The 25,950-nt window shown below is 37.8% G+C and overlaps 1 long non-coding RNA gene across 1 annotated transcript; it reads right to left on the bottom strand.

Annotated features, from left to right (window-relative positions):
* Positions 1-9,065: 9,065 nt before the first annotated feature.
* Positions 9,066-17,860, bottom strand: LOC122809245. Its single transcript, XR_006365879.1, has 2 exons — positions 17,596-17,860; positions 9,066-9,098 (listed from the first exon to the last, which is right to left on the bottom strand). It is a non-coding gene; the product is annotated as an uncharacterized LOC122809245 (long non-coding RNA).
* Positions 17,861-25,950: the final 8,090 nt, after the last annotated feature.

The raw sequence follows: 25,950 nt of genomic DNA, 5'->3' as shown, positions 1-25,950 counted from the left end.
AAGAAAAGAAGAAATTTGATTCTCTACTTCTGCCCTGAGAGTGCTGGGAATGTCTGGGTAACCTTGTAGAACAGGGAAGGTGTGAAAATAAAACTTGTAACCTTGGTTTAGAATGTTGAGTACCCTTTTGCCAACTGTGATGGTTGACCATACCCCTGCGATCCTGGCTAACCTTACCTCAAAGGAAACCCTGGGCCTGCAGAAGTAGGCACAAGAAGGCCGGAGTCATTGAGAATGCTTGCTTTGGGAAGCTGGCTTAGAACTCCCCAATTTAGCAGCAGAAGGATGCCATTGTTTAGTCCTTTGAGGGGCAGAAGCCTACCATCTGGAAGATTTGAAACCCCTATGCCTAGAGCAACCCTGCTTGCCAGAATCAGGGAAAGACCAGTTCTTGGAAGGATAATGCCTACTAAACCAAGGAGGCTGAACCTGAAGGAAATCTTTTACAGCTTGCATAGATTTTGCCTTATCCTCCAATGTTTCCCGTACCTCCTCAGCCTTGTTACCAAAAAGGTTGTCTTTGTGCACAGGAACATCCAGCAATTTAGATTCTACAGGTTCAGAAAGAGGCTGCTCCCTAAGCCAAGCATGCTTTCTAACAACTGAACCAGTGGCTGCTGCTCTGCAGGAAGCCTCCAAGGTGTCAAAACCACAATGAAGAGAATGCTTATTAACCAGAGTGGCAGAATTTAGTAAATCTTGTAATTCTTTGTTCTCTGACATGGAAGGAATATCCCCAAGCTTAGCCTTAATAGCCTCCAAAGTATGCTGCTGATACTTAAGCATGTGTAAAAGACAATTCACAGATCTAATGGCAAGAGTTGCAGAGGTATAAACCTTTTTACACCACCTGTCCAAGGCCCTAGACTCCTTATCAGATGGTACAGGGTATTTAGCAATAGTAGCCTTAACAACCTTGAGACCTTGAAAAATAATCTCAGGATCAGCAGTAGGGTTTCAAAAAAGAAATTGATGAGAATCAGGAACCCTATAATACCTATCAGGTTTTCTGGGAGCAGGAGAAACAGAATTAGGAGTTAAAGAATTTTCCATGAAAACATCATCCACAACTTCCAAAACAGGAGGTATAGCCAGAGGTTTATGCTGTGGCAAATCCAAAAATTCCTGGATCCACTTCTTAGACTAAGGGAAATTCTGACTTTTCCATTTAAAGTGCTCCCTAAGAGTATTCAAACTATCCCCAAAGGAAACATCTTCTGGAGGGGAGGTAGAGAGGTTAGAATCCTCAGCATCAGAATCCTCAAAGCCAGAAAAAAGTTGAAAATTTCCTTCCTCACCAGCAGAAATACTGCAAACCTCAGAATATGATTTAGACAAAACATCAGGAGACAATTCCCTAGCCCTCTTGGAAGGCAGGAATGAGAGCACTTAATAAGGGTAGAAGATCACCAGCCATCTTTACCAAGTGGGACTGAGGCACAGGAGAGGAGGCCGATGCCCACTTGTGGGTAGATTTGCAGCTGAAAGGTTTACTAGTAATTTGGAGAGACTCAAGAGGCCTAGTAACTGCAGAAGTCTGAGCTAAGGTAGTCAATCTGGCTCTGGTCTCATGTCGAAGAGAAGAGGCGTCAAAAGCTGGTGCCTGCATAGCAGCTCCAGACCTATCTGAGGTGGCGACATGCAGTGGGTCTGAAGACAAGATAGCAGCCTGTGGCATGGAGGACTCTGTAAAGGTCTCAGCAGTTGCCTGTGGCTGAAATTCTGTGGACTGCAGGGGCTTCAAAAGCACCTCACTAGCTACTGCTGGGCTGATGACCAATTTCACTGGCACATCATCAGCAGCTTTAACCCTAGGCCTGTCGTGGTCCTTATCCTTGCATTTCCTAGATATATCCAAAGTCAGGAGACCAGAAGACACCATACCGATGAACTTAGGCCAGACTCCGAAGTGCTTATATAAAATCTTAGCTCTATGGCGTATGGTACACGGTTGAAGGAAGCACAGAGATCACAGTTAGGGACATCCTGCTCAAGGCCCAAACAAGTTATACAATAGGAATGACAATCATGGTGCAGGATCTGTTTTCCACAGGCAAGACAGTTATTAACTTTATCTGACATTCGTTAAAGAAAGAAAAGAGGATCCCCAATGGGGTACTTATCTGAAGGTGTCTTCTACTTGGTAGTCGGAATGCAGAAAGAAGGTAAACAGCCAACCGGCACTAGTGCAAATTGCATCTGCTTCGGGCTCTGCTGCAAGAAAGACCGAGGAAATGATGTCAGCCACCTCCCTTTATACCAGACGTTCTGACATCAGTTTACAACCGATGGCAGCCAACATCATATACCAAGGACTCTGGTATCCGGGCCGACTGAGGGCTACTGGGAGCCAGATAACCCATATGTTAGGACTGCAACAGTGAAACATGAAGAACATCACGCACAGTAAAGTACAATTTCCCTTAAGAGATCACAGTCAGTCTAGGGCTGGTTTCTGCATCTTTCTCCAGATCCCCAATAAGATTCCCAACTGGCACAGCTAAAGGGTTAAGATGTCAGCCAAGTGGTCAAATCAAAACCTCCAGCACCCTCTCTGTCCAACCAGTGCTTCGTGTCCCTGCCCAAGTAGCTGAGACACACACACACACACACACACACACACACACACACACACACACACACACACACACACACACACACACACACACACACTTTGAGATTTGATTTATATACAAACACAGAGACACTCCTGGGTCAGGCTGGCGCAGGTTTACTAGCTATGCCCCCTTCTGCCCAGACTATAATGTAGGTATCACTGCCACCAACTACAACTTATAAGCTACTATAAGGCCCTTACTAAAGGGTTCCAATTCTACTGTGTAATGTTACTATTATGCAAATGGTAAGTGTGACTAAGACTTGAAGGCTATTTAGGAGTGGCATGTACAGTGTCACCAAATACATATGCAAGTACCTAAGAGCTAAAATATCTCTTAGCAAACCAGTCACAGTTAAAGGTTTAAATATATTTAATAATAAATAACAAATAAGAACAATACAATACTCAATAACTCAACACAGTGACTACAGAGTTCAGAATCACAGGAAATATTTTACAACATAGCAGGACAGTCTCAAATAAATACAGAAAAAAACTAAACTAATCTTACTATATTTCTATCTGTCTCTAAAAGAGATACTGTGTCTAAATCTTACTTACAGAGCAACACACAGGCAGAAGTGCTGAGTGAATGTTTCTATGTCCAAGACAAGATACAAAATGCACAGCCTCTGAGAGAGTTCCCAAGTTAATATCAATGAGAAAATCAGGAAATGAGAGATCAAAACACCTGCCACACAGTAGTCCTATAATTTCATTTATTTAACGCGTTCGTCTAAATGTCAAATTAATATCAAAACATTAATGCTGGGTCAGCTGGGTGACAACACTCTTTGTCACCTGCCTTCCATTCCCCGGCTAACAGAAACTATCATAATTTTTAATATCTCTAAGGGAGAAATACATAACTTTCAGAAGTTTGCCTAGAACTGGAAGTTGTAAAACAATTAGCACTTTTACATTTGAAACCTAGTAATTATTTTTGTTTCAAGACAATAGAAAGAAACATCTAGCTGTGGACATCCTGTCTCTTTCAGTGAACCTGAAAGATAAACACAGTCATAAAACAATTCACTTATTTTCTTAGAGTTTGCAAGTTAACTCTGTTCTTTTTCAGTAGGGTACACTGTGGTTATATTCTTGAAGTTTAGTACAGAACATACAGTTCAAAACATACTTATACACCAGTAGTTTAATATACACATAACATATAGTTCTCGTACATTTGTAAGACAAGGATATTAATCCTATTAATATTCCCAAATGACATATAATTATTTACAAAATTCCAGCTAGCTGGGCTGGCAGCCTCACAACCTCATACCACTGTTAAGCTCTAGTCAGACACTAGAGCATTACAGCGATAAGCAGTCACCATAATGGAACAGTGGAAAGCTGTTAAACACTTCATTTGGACTTTTTAAAATCTGACTGAAGTGTTTTAACAGTCTGAAAGACATGTTTAATGGCTTCCCTCTACTCTGTTGTGGTGGTTGCTGTCTGTGTGGCAACAGTAAGTGTGTCACAGTACTATTACCTTTTGTCTCTAACTTTTGAGCATATGGCTACTGGATCTCATACCATGCATGTGCATCATTAGATTCATTTGTATATTTCTATAAAAGCTTTGTGCAGGCATTCCTTTTGCAACTCATATCTGCACTATATAAATCTTGTGTCACAGATCTTTTTATGTAGACTACTAAAAAAGCTGCCCGTTTAGATCACTAAGTGCCCCCTTTTGCCTCCCACCCCTTGCCTGCTGCAGCTTCTGGCACCCCATGATTAAAACAGATCAGTTAATGTCCCATAGATAGTAGCATCATAATCTAATTGAAACTTAGGAAGGTTTAGTTGTACAAATCATGAAAAATATGGTGCTCGATTAGGTGGGTATGGTGTTATCTTGTATTCATACTACAATTTTTATTGTGTTTGTATCACAGAAATATGCTTAAAGGTCTATATGTAAACCTTAACATTGTAGGTAGGCAGACTGAAACCACTTAGTATCAGGTACCACTTCACAATGCAAAAAGCAGAAAATTGACATTCCTTAAGGCTCAGTACTACGACTTGCTCTGTCCAGCATTAACATTTCAGCTTTGCAAAACACCAGTCCAGATATATGGTTAGCTAAATTTACCCAGTATCTGGAAGATGGGTGTTGCCATTCACACAGCATCTGCTGCCATATTTCTACAGCCAGGGGTAGGTCTAGCCATCTAGGAGGTTTTTGGGGTTTAAGAAGGTTACATTTAAGTGCCTCAGCATATGTGTGTCCATTTGTCTACTTTGAACTGTGTTTGTGTGACTGGTGCAGCATGTGAACTAGTGACAACCTGACTGATATAAGGAGTGCTTTTATGTGAGAGCTTTGCCTTCAGTGACATTTATAAATACATCTGTCATATACCTTATCGGTTTGTCACAGACTTAGCTGGTTGTCGATAAACATGAGGTGATTTCTACATTGCCTTAAGATGCCCATTTCCGCTAAGATGGTGGTGGAGATAATGGAAACGTTCGTATCCACGGTAACAGGCCCTTTTTTATTGATTAGACAGTTGCAGTGAGAATATAAAGTAATATCAGGATAACGATGTAATATCTACAGCATTAAGAAAGGTGAGTAATGAACATGTAAAGAAGAGATAAATGCTTTCCCTGATTTGTATGTACTGTATTTCAGTAAAACAAACTGTTGATCAGCTCTACAGAAATGTTAGCTTTATTCTATATGAGTGGAATATGCAACACAGACAAAACTAGGGTTGCCAACTTTTCATTTCAAAAATTCTGAACATGTATGTGAAGCAAAATGCATATAATTTTGGTGCCTGACATGCAAAATACATAACCTCCGTGACTATCTGTATTGCCTTTTCTAAAGTGAGGTTAACTTCAAGCTCTAACTTTTGAGACTAGTCATCATCCAGCCCAATCACAATTCTGTCCCTTATATACTCATCTTAGCGCTGTTAAAATCCACAGTTTTCTGCCATTACATACAGTCATCTGTCTGTTCAATGCACTCATCTGTTGCATGCACACATCTGCAAAACTATGCTGTCTCATGTATTGTATGTGTATACCTATCTATATATCCATAGATGTATATTTATACACATTTTGTGCTCAGAAAATTTTATATATGTATGCATTCAAAACTTCAAACTGCAAATGGTCAAGACCATATGGTCGAAGTTTTAGAACTTGGAAATTGTAATAAAAAAATACAAAATACTAATTTTTTACCTTTTTGCAGGGGGCAAGACCTCCTGTACACCCTCATCCCCTGCTAAATGAAATCGCACTACAGTGAGGAAAATGGTAAATTTCCCATTCTGAGCTGTACAGCGATCTGTATTGAAAACGTCAAAGTTTCAAAACTTCGATGTTACGGTCTCAACCATTTGCAGTTAGAAGTTATGAAACTTTGAGCTTATGAAGGGAATACATACATATATATATATATATATATATATATATATATATATATATATATATATATATATATATATATATATATATATATATATATATATATATATATATATTACACTTTTGGAATGAAGCTGTGGAGTGCTCTTGTTAGCTTTGGTGAGTACTTTTTGATTTTGTTAAAAGTACTTTTTGGTACCTTGGATTCAGTTCATTTTTGACATATATATATATGTAGGTATCTATCTATATATATATATATATATATATATATATATATATATATATATATATATGTTTGCATGAAAGATCAAATGTCCGAGTCCATTAAGCGCAACCATACTTACACGAAAGTGCTTTTCACCAAAGAAGCACTTGCGCGTAAGTATGCCTGTTGCTGAGGCCGTACTATGGTGCGGATAAGGGAAAATTCCCTTTTCCCCACTGTAGTGCGGTCTCAGAGGGAGTCTATTAAAGTAGGGGGGATGTGGGGGGCACAGCCCCCTACATGGGGGGTGCAGGGGGGCAAAAACATAAATGTAGTGTTTTTTTTTTTACTGACACACTTTAATGAAAGCACTTTTTTGGTTAAAGTGCTTTCATTAAAGTGTGTTCTGTGGTTATGGATTCGGATGTTTGATCTCTCGATCAAACATCCTAGATCCATATATATATATATATATATATATATATATATATATATATATATATATATATATATATATATATATATATATATATATATATATATATATATATATATATATATATATATATATATATATATATATGTGTGTGTGTGTTTGTGCACAAAAAGAGGTATAATATATATAAATTGTGTATTGGTTTGTCTGCCTGTCTATGTGCATACATGTGTTTGTATGTGCTTATTTGAGTTTCAGTATATGTGAGAGATACAGTGTCTCTCTGCCAGTGCATGTCTTTGTATGTGTGTATATACACACACACACACACACACACACACACACACACACACACACACACACACACACACTCACTTAGAAACACAAATCATTTTAAAATATGCACCTATTTTGAGCCTTTGTTTGGTGTTAATTTTAGGCTTATCCAGATAGCATGAGCTAAGAGGAGAGGTACATAAACTCATACTTCACAAGTGTACAGATTTTTGTCTCATATTTGTGGTCTGTTTCTCATAGAATTGTGGTTTCTTGGCAAATCATTTAGGGTTGTAGTCAGAAAATGTTGACAAGTCTTTTGAGTTTCAGACTTAAAAAAGTGCAGAAAATTCATGCTAATGCCAAATTTCTTGTTCTGTCTACTTTCTAAGTTTGTAAGAGCAATAATTAAATATTGCCCTTTGTTTGGTTCTTTGTCCCCACATTATGTGTAGCTTTGTACAGATTACTCACTGTAAGAGGCTGAGAGGTATGCACAAACCTCTTGACTGATGCCTTGGGATTGCTCGGTTGCTCTCACAATTCACTGTCTCTAACACACACACACACACACACACACACACACACACACACACACACACACACACACACACACACACACACACACACACACACACACACACACACACACACACACACACACACACACACACACACACACACACACACACACTTTTTTTCTGTTTTATTTTTTGCACTCGCTAAACAGCTGCTTAGTGAGTGTAAAATAATAACGCAATCGATCTCTCTCTCACTTTCATACTCGCATACACACTCACACACTCAGGGTCCTAGTGCTACAACTTAGAATTTCAAGCACACTGTTCAACAGTGGGCTAAGTTGATGTTAAATACGGAGTGCTCCGCACAGTCCAGAGCAGTTGGCTGCTCAAGTGGTCTCCTGTAGATGACTGATTTTATTTTTTCCAGACAATACACTGTCTGGAAAGGGCAGTCTCTGTTTTCCAGATAGTGTCCCTTAATTCTAGATAGTCCAGAAAAATTCTGGACAGTTGGCAACCCTAGAAAACAGAACAACTATAAAGTTTTTAAAGGTATAAAATAGATTTCTCCTGCATATGTGTATAACTTGTAAGTCAAGCCAAAGCAGATCCAGGTCAGACAAACCCACAAAGGGTAGATTAGTGTCAACATTGTCAGGACAAGTAGGTGATCAAACACTGATCTACAACCTTATCACTACAAAAGAAAAGTAGTTAAGACACAAACTAGGAGATCCAATCCAACAGAAGAAAGAAAAAAGGTTTTGCCCAAAACCTGCTTGGGTTGCTCACTACTGTGGATCAGACATAAGTAGCACAAGTCAGACACCCTCAACAGGGATCGGGACAATCTCAGCACCTTCCACACAGGTGGCAGTAATTCATAAGTGATAATGCTGTATCACTACTACTGCTACAACTATGAGCATCATTTCTTCCTTCACCTCAATAGTCCACTCTATCATCTTTATGGCTTTTTTGACCTGTCAGTTTTTGTGTTTTTTGTGGAATACTACTTCCTTCTAAAACAGGAGGGCCACTGTCCCACTGAGCCTGTCCTAACCCCATTGTTGGAATGTTTCCATGTCTTGAGGATTCTAAGCTGTCATTTTTTCCAGTCATGACACTAATGAGCATATCAAGATTGGGCTGTTTTTATCCTGGGACTTGTGCACCCAGCTGTCTTTTTTATTTTTAACCTATTTCTGTGCATCATATATGCTCTATAAAATACAGTCTATATATCAAGACCGTCTTGGTAAAGTTTTGTGAAAAACAGGCTCCACCTTGCGAAGGTACTCAGCAAACCTTGAGGATGAATTCAAGGTGGGGAAGTAGCTGCTACTTTAGTTCCTAAGTTCTGGAAATGCCAACTTGTGAATGAACTTTGGAATACTTTTAAGTAACCTTATTGGTATGACATTTTGAACCAGCTTTAAATGTCATTTTATAGAAAGTGTAGACATTTGCCATTTACACTGCTCCAAAACAGTAATGAAAATAAATGTTAACACAAGTTATTACATAATGAAAAAAATGCTTATTTACTTGTGTCTGTTTTACTTGTTGTGACCCTTGTCATATTTGTTGTTTTTCTTGTTTCTGCTGATGTTGTTGGTTCAGGGATCACTGAAAGGAATAAGAATATTATGTTTTACAAAAAGAAAGCAATAAGAGTTAAAAAAAAAAAAAATATATATATATATATATATATATATATATATATATATATATATATATATATATATATATATATACAAACACAACAGGACTAGCATATGTATACACAGACATGAATTCAGTGGTATGCTGCAATAAAGACAAAATTCAAATATTTAAAATGTGTATTTCTGAGGCAGATCAGAGTTGGACTTTGTAAGATGAGAGACAGTAATCCATCAGCTCTACTTCTAATTGCAGCTTTATGTTCATTTTTATCAGTGAATTGTAATAGGCTCTATTATTTTTACAGCACTTATAGAAGTAAAAACAAGCAGAAGCAGCTCCAAGACCAAGCCTTGGAGGATGCACTTTTGATGAATGTTTATGAGGAACAATCCTTGCAGTTGGGCACCTGCTCTTTCTTAGTCTTGGAAAGGACTGTTTTCCTTTTGTTATATAGTTTATTTATTGCAGATGTCCACCAGACAGGTTTACTCTTCTTTGTGGAGGATGATTTAGTCCTGTCAGGTATTCCTGATTCTGTGCATCTATTTGAATGCTCGTATAGTGTTTTGGTGTAGTTTTGGATATTGGTGCCAGTTCCTACAGAGGGGGAGGGGGCTGTGAAGCTGTTTATACCATCCCTCAGGAGGCTGTAATCAGCTTTGGAGAAGTGTTTATGTCTAATCCTAGCCAGGGAGTGGGTGTTCAGGGAAATGGTGACTTCGAAAGTGACTGCTTTCTGGTCCAATCTTACCAGGGAAGATGATAGTATAGGGATGCTGCAGTGGTTACTCATGTTGATTAATACCAAGTCCAAGATGTTATCACCTCTTGTGGGGGTATTGACTAGCTAGTGTTCTGGCATGAGTAGTTCCTCCAATCTATGTTTGGGAAGTTAACATCACCCAGGATCAGGGTAAACGGTTGAATCGTGATAGGTTCAAACAGGTCCAAATGGGCAGATTGAACATCTTCAGTCAGATTTGGGGGCCAGTAGCTAGCTATGATTTGAATAGTGGTCTTGTCAATGGTTAACTGCACCTGGAGTGTCTCCTGTGCGTCATACTGTTTGACCAGCCTGGAGGTGTGTATGCCATTAATGTATATTGAAACTCGTCCTGCTTTGGCTTTACTGCCCACAGTTTGGGACTGAATATATAATAGGATGAATAACCAGGTAAGGCTGGGGTGCTCTCCACAGCTTTGAACCAGGTTTCTGTGACCGTACAGATGTCAGCATTTTCCAATGAGTGCAGTTTCATGATTAGACTCCTGGCATTTAGCAGCATGACCTTTATCAGGTCAGAATAAGCCTCACGTATGGGGAAGCATTGATTGTACAGCAACAGTTTTTACCTGCATGTTTGTTGCAGATATCTACAAAGTTGAGACTTGATGGTTAGCAATTAGGGGGCTCGATCTTGAGGGTGAGACCTCCAAAATGGTAACATATGGCTGTCAGTGGAGAAACTACTTTCATGAATATTTGTAAAATGTTTGTCTTTGCCTATTTGAACTGGTTGTTCATTTCATTTGCTATTATTTATTGCAATTAACGTTTTTTTTTTTTATTCAAAGTTTTATCACTAATGTAGCTTTCATTTGTTTGTTTTATTCTCACTAAGTGACATCTCAAGGAATATGCAACTGAAGGTTCTAGTGTGTTTTTTCAACTTTTTAGTGAGGCAGGAGGTCCTTGTCCCCAACGTGTGATATGAGCTCCTGACTGGTGTCATTAATGTCCCTGACAATTTGGGATACTATGTCCAGTACTGAAGACCTACACTGGATGCACTGAATTTCTTGTGGAGATGGCTAGATGCAGAGAATGAATTTGCTGTAGTGGCATTTTATTTTGTTACAGTGCTACTTATATGTTATCTCTCTGCCAGTTCACTACAGTTCTGTCTGTTTCGCAGTACCTGTCCTGAGCTATAAAATGGATTCATCAGTGAGTATTATGCTTTCTGTGAACTAATGGAGTTTTATAACATACCAACCAACTTATATCATGGGTTTATTAGTTATGTTTTTTGGGCATCCACAGAACTATCATTAGCCTTTTGGAACTTATTTCTTATTTGGCTATCTTGGCATTGATAAACTATGGTGTGCTATGATAAATTTCATATTATTATATTAATTTTAATCAATTTCCATCATTGTACTGAACTGTTAGTGATTTGTTTGAGTTATAAATTCCCTAGGAAGTTAACATTACAATCAATTTGAACTTGAATTTGGTTCACGATATACAGCTGACACTTCCACTCCAGTATGGCTTCTTGCTTAGACTTCTATCCAGTGGTAAAAAAAGAGACCAGAAAAATAACTGTTTTAATACTGAAATATTAATTTAAGGATTTCACTCTAATTGCACAAGGATTTTTTTTCTGATTTCTCTTTATGTTGGTCATCACATACTGGTTTATATGAGTAGCTGAATGGAGTCTGAGGTAGCTAACATAATAATGGGATGTCTGATATTAATATGGCTTGTTATAGTATGTTAATGGAATGTAGGACCTTAATTGTTTTGCAAGTCTTCCATACAATAAGGTTACTGCTATATCATTAGAGCATAGCCTGTGTTCTGCATATGTGCCTTGTGTTTATGTTCTGCCCTCATAAGCATGCATGTCTCTCTCTATATATATATATCTATAAATATATATATATATATATATATATATATATATATATATATATATATGCACACACACACATCTATAGATAGGTATGCATGTGTGTGTGTGTGTGTGTGTGTGTGTGTGTGTGTGTGTGTGTGTGTGTGTGTGTGTTTGCATGTGTATGTTCCATTACTTATGTCAAACAGTGCGTTGGTAAACATTTGTTTTGTCAACTTAACAAATGTTCGACACCTATCAAACAAAGTAGCAGATAGGATGATCCATGAGGTTGGCAAAGATAACCTTTCCCTGAGAACTGTGCGATCCTGTAATTAGTCTATATAATTAATAGGGGTGTAGGGGTGCAGGGGTTGCTTACTCCTCCCCTGGAAAAAGTTATGTTTTGTTTTGATTTTTTGTTTAAAAGTTTTTGCATGTGCTGAGATTCCTTCTTGGCACATGCATAGTAGTGTGTTGATATGCATAATATTGATAATTTGGTGCTAGTGTTATGCACATTGATATTAGTTGTTGTGTCTTTTGGCTTTTCCCGGTTAGGGTTCGCCACAGCGGAACGCTGGTCCGCTAATGATTGGTAGTTGATTTTTACGTGCATATTAGTACCATTCAGAAAATGAAATAAATACATATATATATATATATATATATATATATATATATATATATATATATATATATATATATATATATATATATATACATATATATATATATATATATATATATATATATATATATATATATATATATATAGATATATATATGTTTACATGGATTTGGTCGAACTGCCAATTGTCGAACAGGGTGTTCTCCGAATTTAAATGATGAACTTTATAAGTCGAACGGTCAGAATGCCGTAAAAAATTCGGCATTCTACATTTCCGACTGCTCTACCACCTAAACAAGCACTACCATGGGTCATAAAGGGGGGATGTTTGGTATATCGACATAATTGCGTTCGCCATTATGCCGTACTGGCATTCTGCAGTTCGACATGGTGCGTTCGACAACTGGCTGTATGACCAAATCCATACATACCTCTCTCTCTCTCTCTATATATATATATATATATATATATATATATATATAAAAAATTAGTATTTATTTATTTATTCCAGTTTGATGACCAGGAAGGTCCACTGGGCTCAGGGAGCCCATTTTCAGTGGAGGCCCGGGGAGAAAAGCTACAACAATAAATAGTTACATGAATAATTACTAAGAAACTTTGCATTACTGACAAATAAACAGGTAGCATTCATAAAGAAACAAACAATTACAAATTTGTTTAGGTGTAAAAGACAGGCAAATGGCCTTGAGGCTAGATTTTACAGTATGGTTATTTATACATAATACAAATGAGCAAGGTTAGCGAGGTCAGAGGTTAACCAGGAGTAAAAGTGGGGGAGACCTTGAGAGGTATAGGGTGAAGAGTACAGTTGCATTTCCTGTTTGAGTACAGGTGAGAATGAAGAAGAGTTTTAAAGTTTTTGAGGTTATCGCAGGTCCTAGGAGTGGAGGGAAGAGCATTCCATTTGTTGGCTAAGGTGAAGGAAAGCAGAAGTTGACCAGCTGGGCGCTTGGCTTTGTGGATGGTGATTAGGATTTGGTGGGTAGATCTAAGTGTTCTATGGGGAGTATGTGGTTGTAGGATATTGGGTAGTGCCGGGCACTTGGTAGGTTGGAATAGTAGTCTATAGGCAGTCGTGATTTGGAGAAAGTCAAGTTGGTTATGGAGTTCCAGCCTGTTTAATGAGTGAAGGGAGGAACAGTGATGAGAGGAAGATTTAGCTTTGGTAGCAAATCTGGAGAATTTATTGTACTAATTTTTTTTGTGGATTTACTTCATAAAATCTCATTAACATAACAGTGAACATTAAAACATCGAGACCACAATCCGGAAAATACACATTATTGACACTTTAAAACACCGACTATGAAAACACTGAAACCCAAAACATCGAAAAGAGTAACACAATCAGCACATATAATAGCTATCCTCCTTCACTTTTGCAGTCCTCACACCTCCTGCAAATTAAATTTAAAGAAAGGACAGGAGTCTAGCGATGAATAAACAACCAAAACAGCAACACCCTTACTAATGTCAAAACCGGAATACCTTACCTGTAAAGCTCCATACTAAATTAACAAAAACAGCTACAATTACACAATTTCTTTTTCTTTTACAACTCACACATACCCAAACTACTCAAAGACAGCAGAATCAAGTGATGTGAATGCTGCCATATTTCTTAATGTATGTCCTACAGAACACCATGAAATTACTCACCCTATGAAAAGTTAAGTACATTTCCACATTCTATACTATGATCTTCTGCACTCTTGACAATAAGGATCTTTGTGATTGTGGTCTCGATGTTCTGACATTCGCTGTTATGGTAATGTGGTGTTATGAAGGAGATCTATATATATATATATATATATATATATATATATATATATATACACACACATATATATATATATATATATATATATATATATATATATATAGATATAGATATAGATATATATAGATATATATAGTGATGATGCTATTGTGAAACCAGTTTGCTGTATATCACATTTGTTTCCTAAAGCTGTTTTGTGGACTATTGGATGTTATCATGAATTAAAGTTAATTTTGGTGAATCTGCATATTTTGAGTTCTGGAGTTTTTTTGTGAACTGTATATAATCTTAAAAAAATTAGTCCTGTTTTGCTGAAATATTAAGGGTGATATACAAGTTACACAAAGCCAGAAGCTTCCAGTGGCACAAGCAATATTTGCAACCAAAGCAAAAAATGACCACCAGTTTCCGGCCAAAATGCATACACCATAGGAACTTCAACACCATCCACTTTAATAATAAAAGTTTAGTGATTTTGTATAAAAAATAACAATTGAAAAAATGTTTTCATCCTTAAAACGTTAAAGGAGTTTCTAAGAATTAATCATAAATTAAAATTAGTACATTAAACTGAATAATTGTATTCAAATGAACAGCTTCTTAAAGATATAGGCCATCTAGTATTATGAAGGACTTGTTAACCGTTTGTGAAATGAGTAATGTGATTTTAAAATAACATAATTATTTAATAGTTAGGGAAAGCATTATAAATACATATATTGTAAAATCTTTGCATGTAAGGAAACATTTTGCTAGCCTGCATAACTTTGCTCAATGTAATTTTGGGACTGGCAATTTAGAAATGTAACCATTCAAACCTGCGGGGAGGGGACATCTAACCTCAACTACCAATCAGTTCTTTGTATTGCAAACAGGACTCCTAGTAACCCCCTGGGTCTCTGGAAATACTCTCCAGTATTTCCAAAATATATATTTTTTCCAAGTAGGGCATTTTACAGAGTTTTTTCAAAATTGCTAAACTTATATTATTCAAGTGGATAGTATTGAAGTTCCTGGGTCTTGTGATTTTTTTGAGGGGGAGGTTGATATGCATATTAACATTTTTTTACCACCCAGGTGATCATACACATTGAATTTTAAATGCAGTATGATTCAAAAATAGATGTTTATACATTCAATAAAATAAACCAGACTGCAGGCTGTAGATAAGAAATATTTTGCAGCAACAAAGTTGTTTGACTCCTCACTAGTTTATAGTTATGCTTGCAAACACACAAAACTTGTTGTCAATTACATTATGGGGTGGGTCTCCAAATATGCTTGAAACCTAATAACAAAAAAGTTTGATAGCAAACATATAAGGCATATGGTCCTAAGCTATGAAGTCACTGGCAAAACAGAGCACCATTTATGAAAATACAATGGCAAACTTCCCTTGTTGAAAGCTTAATAAGCACTATGCAAACTATCCCTTAAGGACATACACATGCTCCATGTTTTCTTCATTAGGATTTTTTTTCAGATCATAACCAGACTCTTGACATATGCTACACTGATAAACAGCACATTTCTAAGTCAATGTGCTTTTAAAAAGCCAGTGGAGATCACATACAGATTTCTGATTCCCTCATTTGTAGGAGAAATAAAATATCTATGATATGAGATGGGTGTGTATATCATACCCACTTAATGGGGAATGTTGTCAGAATAAAAATAGATTTACTTTGACCCAAGCTGATAGTTAGGTAATAGATGGAATCTGTCTTTCCTGGAGCTGTTTTATGATTCATAAAATCCCACCTCATGGACTGAGCCTAAAAATTTGTATTTTTATACCAAATTTAGTCAACTAGTAGAACTTATGAAAACAGTGTAAAGGCATGGAAGATAATGTTTTCTTAAATCTGAATAGTAACTCTGAGAAGCTTTATGAATTGTGAGTGAAAGATTAAAAATAAAGCACATACTGTTGTAGACAGTTTTAACTGTTTACTCTTTAAAACTAAAGGGAATGTTTCTGAGTGAGAGATGGAAAAAAAACACTTAACTACTGCAGTAGCTAAGTGAGAAAGTCATTGATAAAACTGGTATTTGTGCAACTTCCTCTTTATTCTGTTTTATTTCAATGAAAGTAAATCCTTTCTTTAGTTCAAGTTTAAGGAAGCAAAGCTGTACCATAATAAAAACATAAAAGTTTTCCAACTGAAAAACTATGTCTGATTGTTTGAACAAAGCTAACACCACGGGACAAGTTACTGATCTTTCAATTTAAACACACGTGCACATATATCTGGGGTTCCTGCTTTTCTTTTACAGGTGCCCAGTAAGGATTCATTAATCAAAATCTGATATTATACATAATATTCAAGGAGAAAAACAAATTAAAATACCCATCCCTGAAAGCAAATATGTGTAAACATTGTATGAAATAAGTACAGATAAAGAAAACAAGCCAGCTCATGGAAAGCCTACACATTCACTTCTAGCATGTGTATCCTAGAGGTGCCTTCCACGTTTATCATCACAAAATTATCACTACTATTCTAATGTTACCGGGCGGCCATGGTGGTGCAGTGGTTAGCATTGCCGCCTCACAGCAAGAGCTTCTCCTGTTCGATCCTCGGCTGGGGTGCCTTCTGTGTGGAGTCTGCATGTTCTCCCTGTGGTCGCGTGGGTTTCCTCCGGGTGCTCCCGTTTCCTCCCACATCCCAAAGACATGCTGCAGGTGGATTGGACACTCTAAATTGGCCCTAGGTGTGCATGTGAGTGTGCCTTCTGTGGAAGGTTGGGCGCCGGGCTGGCAACTCGACACTGTAAAACTCCACTGCCAATCAATGTGCAGACAAGGTGATCTGCTGTGGCGACCCCTAACCGGGAAAAAGCCAGAAGAAGAAGATTCTGATGTTACCATATTGTCAGGTAAGAAAAGTAACTTGATACTTCAGAAAATTCTGTTGGAATGTCAACAAATGGAGTTACCCCACAGTGCAATAAAAGCACTAGTCAGGAATCATAATGGGGGGGGGGGGGTTCAAATGAAAGGCTGTAAAACAGTTTAGGATCAACTACTCATCTGCACAGCTTCTAGCCAGTACAATTGTCTTATCAACTGAATGCAGAGATGTTATTAGAAATACAGATATATGCACAGTAATTGAACAACTGGTATGAAATAACCGAATAACTTCTTTTCATATTTAGGTCAGTGAAATTTGAATCAAGCAAGAGATATTAACCACACTAAAATCACTAAGACAAGACCCTGTATGTTTTTTTTTTCTTTTATTTCTTCCCCCTTTGCTTACATTATGTTCTTTCTTCTGTAAGTCATTTGTGGTACAGCTTGTCATTAATTTATGAAATGTGCATTATTCACAGCTTTATAGACTTCAAGAACATAGTTTAATAAGAAACAACAAAGCCAGTTAACACGTTACTTACATTTTCCTGCTTTAGTTATAGCAGAACTGTTACGTGTCCACCTTTCTCCAGTTGTATAACACAAACATTTAAATAAAGCCTCATCAGGAAGATCAGGGACAGTAAAGGAAGCCTTCTCAGTAGGTTTAGTATTGTACTGAAGAGCAGTATCTTGCACTTGGTGATCATTTTGATACAGAATACACAATCTGTACTTATAGTCACGATTTTTTCTGGTACAACTGATTTTATTCCCTTTTTCTTCAATGTGTATGTCTGGTGCCTCCACCTGCTGCAAGGTGAAAAAAAATGTCTTAGTGAGCTGGGACATTAACCAATAGGAAGAGTGAGTAGAATTTTTGAAGATAATTAAAGGTATTTTATTGTCTTTGATATCACATTTCTGTAATGTTTTATTAAGAGTAACTTCCTGAGGGAAAAGTAAATGCTGCAGTCATACACCATTGCAGTAAGAAAGTTTCCAAATGTCTGTTTATAGAAAGAAAACCTACATCCATCTCACACTTAACATATATCATTCTTGTAAAGGAAATTAGTTTTATTAAATTTTATTATATTCTGAAGAAATAACAAACATTCACAAAACATTTATTTATTTATTTACTTATTTATTTATCATTTGCTGATTGCAAAAGTCTAACTAGGACAGAGCCTATTTTCAGCAGAGGCCCGGGACAAAATGTTCCAGATGCATGTCTTTGTAATGTGGAAGGAAATCGGAACAACCAGAGGAAACCCACACAAATGCAGGGAGGACATGCAGACTCCGCACAGAAGGCACCCTAGCCAAGAATTGAACTGACGAACCTCTTGATGTCAGGTGACAACAGTAACTGCTGCACTACTACACTTGATCTATGTTTTACACTTTGTCTGAATGCATGGCAGAACTCGAGACAAGATCCTTTCAAATGTTATTTGTGGTACCTACTACTGTTACCCAGGTTAGTGTGTAAAGCAGCTGTTACCAGCAATCCCATGCAAGCTAAGAGAACAATAACCCTGAGGTACAAGAAACAATTTATTTTATTTTATTTTGCCTGAGATACAGGAAACCATTTACTATTTATTTATTTTAATTATTTAATTTCCTTGCAAAGTTATTGTTATCAGGGTGCTGCATGGATGGCGGGGACAGTACCTCTGAATTATCCAACATGAGCTCCATTCATAGAGGGTTATGTTTCTCTGCCTCTGCAAGAAATCCTGTTCCATGATGCCTGAATGAAGAGTCTGATTGTGAAGCCTGTGATTCAGGAATATTTAACAAGGATTCCTTCACGACTTCATACAAATCAAATATTAAACTGGTTAAGTTATGAATAAACATCTAAACTAGCAGCATTAAAATAAATTAGTCACTGTGGTGTGGTTCGTATGATAATGGAGGAATACTCGTTATACAAAATGTGAGAGCTGACATTAGCTAATCATGTTCACATGATGATAAGATGATTATCACTGGGGAATTACAGGGGGTCTGTACTAGGATTTTCCTTCAATGACTGCCCATGACTCTGCAGACTTTCTGGAAGGAAATTTCTGTTGAAGATACAAACCTAAGTATGATGGTTGATACACAGACAGGTGCATAAATAGGCAATGATATAAACTGTGAAGTGTTAAACTTGTTGTAAAACAATAAAGCAATGCATCTGAAAAGCTATAACCCAGGAATGAAGTATATTACCCCTTGACCTCTTACAACACAAAAATGGACAAAGCCCCAAAGAATGGGGGGACAAAGCTCAAAAATAGGGACACTTTTTAAATATCGTTCTTACAAACTTAGAAAGTTAATAGAATAACAGGTTTTGTATTAGCATGAATTTTCTGAAGGATATGTAGTCTCAAACTTAAATGTCTGCCATTATTTTCTGACTTTAGTCTTCAATGATTTGCCAGTGATTTGTCAGAAAAGGTCAGTGTTAAGAAAATCAGATGAAAAAATCTGAAGCAAAAACATGGACATTCTGTGAAAATCTGGACAGTTGAAAGGTATGCATGGAAGTAGAGGTTGTTGTAGCAAAAAATGATAAACTTGAAAATAGAGCTTGAACAAGTTTATTTATTGCGTTAGTGTATTTGTTTAAATTTTAAGTAAGATAGAGCACTAGTCTTGCTGTGCCATTTTCAGTCTCAGCTCAGAGTGCAAAACATACAGAAAATGGTATTTGGTTGCACTTATTCAACAAAATAAAAGTTTTGCTTTTCAACTACAGAAAAATGACAGTAATTTCAAAGTGTGATAGAAAACTAAAGAAAGGATTAAAGTGCTTTGTGCTTTTTCTGTAAAATGCAAAATGTGAAAAAAATGTAAGATTTTACTTTGCAGATGCAGTCAGCTAGGAATACCCAAAATTGCATCCTGTTTTTAAATAAACTATATACAGTTCATGAAAGCAAGAGGATGTTGCTGAAGTCCAGCCAAGAGAACAGTGTGAACTGAGATGCCTTGTTGCACAGATGTGAAGATGTTTACAGTAAAAATATAAGAACTGCCACCCTGACAGTCTTCTTGCTAGTACTACCCAAACCAGTACTGGGTATCACTCCCTAAGTGGGATCTTCCAAATACCCATGAAAGCTGACCACATTTTTGGCAAATCAGTCCTCTCTTCCCTACATGGCCCTCTAACATCGAAATTGTTAATACAATTTCAGTAATCAGGGTCACAGATCGGTGCCTTCTTTTTACACCAGTGTACCTTCTAGGCCTGCACATTGTAGAATATTGCAGTTAAGTATTTACTATGTAATTATCTGGGAATTCTGAAGATGCAATGGTCAAAGCAGGGTGAGTTGGCAGTTGCAAGAGACCACTGAAGAACAGAAGAAAAAATGTAGTTCATTACAGTTCATATCCAGAGTCTTGATAGCCATCAAGAGTCTCTCTTATCACCATTTAGACTCACACTGTTGCAGTCATACCCTTACTCTTGTGTGAGTAGCTGTGAGATACAGGCGCATGTAAAGTATGACACTTTGACACATTAGATCTTAACATCAGTAGAAGGTCTACCCATGATGACAATAATCAAGAAAAGCAAGCTGGTGTCCAGGGAAGATTTTTATTTTGTGCTTTTCTGCTCGGGTCTCCACTGAAAATGGGCCACAAGCCCAGCTAGACCAGCCTGGTTAACAAATGTCAATAAATAAAGTACATAAATAAATAAAAGATGACGTATGCTCACCACTTCAACTACTGCAACTTCTGTTTTAAGTTTTTACTTGCCAAGTATTACTGCAAAACATATGACCACTTTTTGATCACTACACCTCCCTTATTAAATAATAATAAGTAAATACAATAAAACTAAGTTTTATCAGCTCAAGTTCATCAAGTGTTTTACTTGCTCTGTTAGCATTTCAGAACAACAGGATTAAGGACATAAATATTAAAATGCACTTAACACCTGACATTCTTTAAGTCTGTGTTTTGAGTCCTGGTAGAAAATTGTTAAACATTCTCCTCTGCAACTTGTATAATCTTTCACAACTGCCAACCTGCTTTGTAAGGGAAATAGACTATGTTTCAGCTTTACATGCCAAGCTATGCTGACAAATGTTTTATATAATCTCAGCACTACTAACAGTGGAATTCACTTAAAGTACAAAACTGAAAGCTAGGGTATGAATAAGATATATTACCTGCCCCGATCTTTTGGCATTAGTCTTAACCTCTGGAAAAAGTGTGGTGGTACAGAAGCATATTCTAGTAGGTGAGAGACATGTAAACACTGACTGTTATCATTTTCATGAAACTTCTGTCCTTATTCTGCCCAAACATGCCAAAATATTTAGTTATTAATGCCATGTGCCAGCCAAGTCACTGCAGTTGTGCCCTCTTCTACTAGTTATGTTGCTGCATGCAGATACCTTTAATAAAAGCTCTCAGAATAGTTTGCTCATTGCCCACCCGCAGCTCCATGCCACACTGGAATGCCCATTTACGAAGCTCTAGAGAGTGCAGTGTTGCTGCGCTATTTTTAAACATTCCTAAACAGTTCCTCCATGTTGTTTTTCCTCTTTCACATAATTGACACTTTATTATGCAATCATTAGCATAAATCACTGCTGACCTCAGATTCTGCCCTAGCTATGTTGTGTAGCTATGTTGTGTAACTGATTCCTGAATCTCACACACCCTGTGTGTGGCCACCCGTCACACAAATGTGCTTAGTGTGACCCAATGAATGTTTATGAATGTTTATGAATTTGAGCCAGTAATATTCATTACATTCTTCCAACCTAAATTAATCTATAGCAAACCTCTTCTTTAATGTATCAGTCAACAGACTTCTTATCCTCCACTGTCTTTCTTCTATAACCCCCCCTAATTTTAAATATCATGAATATATTTCATTGATTGTATGTTTTACAGAATGCCTTAAATCAGTAATCTACTTTTTGACTCAGAATTATACCTGGCAGTCTTTAATTTATTTGATGTACACTGTAAATAAAGTGTTGTGTTTACTTCTTCCTGGGTTCCCTGAAAATGGCTACTGCCCAGTAGGGCAAACCCAGTTAACAAACCAACATAAATAAATAAATAATCTGTTCATAGCTTCATAGGTAAACACAATCTGTTCCATTTGCAGACCATTAGAAGGCTATAACCCACATTCATAGTTTGCTCCTGCCCAGAGTAGCACAATGCAAGATAAAGCAATGGAGAATTTGAGGGTGCCCATTTTGTTATCTAGACTTACTTTGACATGCAGTAAAGGCTTGTTCCAAAAGCAGGGGTTAGACTGAAATATGAATCTAGCATGCCAACATGTCTTATTCATTTGTTGATGAAAATTTAACTCCTCTAACCAGGTATTCGGGGACCAATTTGCTCTGCGAAGAAAAAGGAAGTCAAAGGAGGTTGGATCTTTCATGGTTCAAAAGGCTAGACACAGGAACCCTTGAATGTATATAAGAGATGGGTGCAGATAGAGGGCTGTCAGTCTGTCCTGCTAACTAAGATTTTTGTGGCTACTGATCTTTCTATTATGGATTTCTGAGTTCTCTCATGTTGACCGATATGTTTAGACAAATATATGCCAAAGGGATCATTACAGGGTCATAGGTGTGCTATAAGGATAACAACCACTGAGGTCTGTTTAAACCCAGCCATGCATAGCTAATCTCTGGCAGCTTCTGGTACCAGAATTATGGTAAGTGTAAGCACGAGCTTGTGAGATGAAACATTTATAACCAGGGTCCTGGTAGTAGAACCATTTACAGGATGCCTCTGTACATTAACGACATAGCTGCCAAACTAGGAAATTCATTTTCTGTTCCCCACACAATTGTCTGAGTTGCACATGAATTTGGTTAGGGAGGAACTCTGCTTCAGATGGATGGGAGGGCTGTTCCAGAGAAGGGGTAGTCTCTAGGATACATACCGCTCTCTGTCCAGGAGGTCCTGTTTATATCACAGGCAAAATTTAAATCTTTAGAATGGGTAGTTCTGGTGCTGTCTGTTTTGTAGATATACAAGAGGTCTGTGATGACTGGTAGAGATGGGAGAAGGCTGCCAGCCTAGCAAGATAGAACTGTGCAGATAATTCTATCATTTGTAAATGTGAAATGTTGAACTTAAAACAATGTGGCAACATTGCCATCTGCTGTAAAGAAAACTAAGTCAAGCATTTCACAACTATTCTTTTAAATTAAAATTATGTCTTGTATGTTCTTTGATCTCCAGAGCTCGGTGCCATTTGGTCTGGGCTAGCACATTCTTTCTATTGTTTTAACTTAAGGAATAATTACTAGAGTGTGCATGTGAAATGTCTTTTATTGTTGTAGCTTCCTGAGCAGGTGTTATATTGCTAAATAATGTAGCCTGTTGGCCTGGGAACCCCAGGCTAAGTGTCAAAAATGATGTAATCTGGGAGGGCCCAGCAGAAATGTTTGTTAGTGATTTTAAAAACTATTGCTCAGAGAGAGACTGTAAGCATTTTTATCTTGATATCCAACTCAACACTGCCTTATGCTCTCTTAAGTAAGTTATCTTAGAAGTGTGTTTTCTTGTAGAAATAGCTAGGACTATAAAGATTAGACTAAGTGTTTTTTCTGTGATGTCAGAACTGTACTACTGATTTATTTTAAGTATTTCTGTGTGATTTCTGAACTCTTTTGACTAGCACTGTGTAGTAGAAAGTATTGTCTTGTGGTTTTAATTATTTATTATTAAATATTTTAAAACCTTTTAACTGTGGCTGTTTTGTGTAGAGAGTACATTGCTTATTTATAGAGTTTACTGTCCAAGACACTCTGAATAAGACTTGACTGATTAGTCATACTACCAATTGGATAATAATATTGCACAGTAATAATTGGACACCCTTTTAAGGGCTTTTGGGTAGCTGATAATATTAGCTGGGTGGTGGCAAGTGGAACTACCATATAGTCTGGGAGAAAGGGGCATAGCTGGAGAACCTGTGCTAGCCTTCCCTAGAAGTGTCTGTGTGGTTGTATAACCTCTTATCTCAAAGTGTGTATGTCAGCTACTTGGGCAGGGATACAAAGCACTGGTTGGACAGAGACAGTGCTGGTGATTTTAGCTTGCCCAGCTAGGCTGAGATCTGGACCCTATAGCTGTGCCAGTGGGGAGTCTTATTGGGGGCTTGGGGAGCAAGGGAGTGACCAGCCCCAGACTGACTGTGATCTCTGTGTACTCTTAAGGGAAATTACACTTTACTGTGTGTATTTGTTATCCTTTCCTCTCATATGAGATGCCCTCTCTGGTGTTAGTGGTGATGACTGAGGCTCCTTGATTGCTGGGCCATGGCAAGGGCATCACATATTAATTGGTGGTAGTGGTTGGGATATCCACTTCACATATTAATTGTTTGGCAGTGGTTGGGATATTCTGACATATTAATTGGTGGCAGTGGTTGGGATATCCACTCACATTTGTGTTTAGCAGCGGTGGGATATCCACATCACATATTAATTAGTTGGCAAATACTAATTGGCTTGTAGTGTTGTGGGTAAAGTGAATCCTGTAGCTTGTGTACAGTGAGCTTTGAAGGTGTTTTGTACTCTAAAACAGCCATGCAATGAATACTCAAAGTTCAGATCACAAGTGTTTTATTTCTTTTGTTAGCTTAGTTAGTCAGGGTGAGCAGGCAGCATGTCAGCAGAGGAGTACAGAAAGCTGACAAGGAGCCAGCTGGCAGAGATGTGCCAGGCTAGGGGACTGGTGCATGACTAAGGCAGACCTGACTGCAGCCTTGGTTACAGCTGCATCAGAAAATAGCAACCAGGAGAACAATCAGACTGGCAGTGGAGATATAATTCCCTCGTAGAATGGACAGCTCAACCTTTCTGCAGTGGACTTAAAAATCCAGTTGCAGCTAAAGAGACTTGAGTTGGAGGCCAGACATGTGGAAATAGAAGCAGCTGAGAGACTGAGGTGTCTACATGCTAAGGATGACGAGAAACTGTTGCGTCTGTAAGCTGAGGAACAAGAGAGACTGAGGAAACATGAGAAGGAGATGCTGACTTTTCAACAGAGTCATGAAGGTAATGTGGAAGGGAGTAACTGGACTCCAGAAGCACAAAAGGTCAGTAAATTTCTTCCGCAGTTTAAAGAGGGGGATAATTTTGATAGTTTCATTCATATGTTTGAGAGGGTATGTAAACAATATGAAGTTGACCAAGGGCTCTTGTTACAGTTCCTGACCCCCTTGCTCCATGGTAAAGCTGTAACTGCATTAGCTAAAATGTCTGACATTGCATGTTTTGATTATACTGCTGTAAAAAAATGTCTTTTAGAATGTTTTAAGCTAACACCTGAAACATATAGGAAAAATTGTCATGAGCATAGACGCAAGGCAGATAAAAGTGTGTGGAAATATGTTACTGAACTGAGCACTTATTTCCATAGGTGGGTGAGTGGATGTCAGGTCACCACTTTTGAAGGGCTGAAGATCTTTTTCTGAGGGAACAAGCCCTTAGCACTTTGCCTGAGGACATGAGGATCTGGTTAGCTGATAAACAGTGTGCTACTTCAGATGAGTTGGGGAAGGAGGGAGACCCCAGTACTGCTCATGTGTCTAAAGGAACCCATGGTGGGCAGCACAGACTGCCACAACAGAATCTGCAAGTAGCAGGGGAAGCCACTAGTCCAGGTAAACATCCAGAAGCTAGGGTTAAATGTTTTGAATGCAACCAGTGGGGCCATGTGGCATACAGGTGTCTATGGAGGCAAGGTGGGGAATCAAAGGTGAGGGAACCAGCAAGTGGGAAAGGCAAAATGCCAATAGTATGTTGTCTTGAGACAACAGGGGTACTAAACTACCATCCTGCTGATGTCCTGAGAGGGAAGGATTTGGATGAGGCCGTACCATGTGC

Source organism: Protopterus annectens, chromosome 1.part1, assembly GCF_019279795.1.
Source record: "Protopterus annectens isolate FY-2018-M chromosome 1.part1, PAN1.0, whole genome shotgun sequence".
In the NCBI taxonomy this organism is placed as follows: domain Eukaryota; kingdom Metazoa; phylum Chordata; order Ceratodontiformes; family Protopteridae; genus Protopterus; species Protopterus annectens.
The sequence above is the reverse complement of the archived record's forward strand: the minus strand, read 5'-3'. Positions and strand labels throughout refer to the sequence as shown.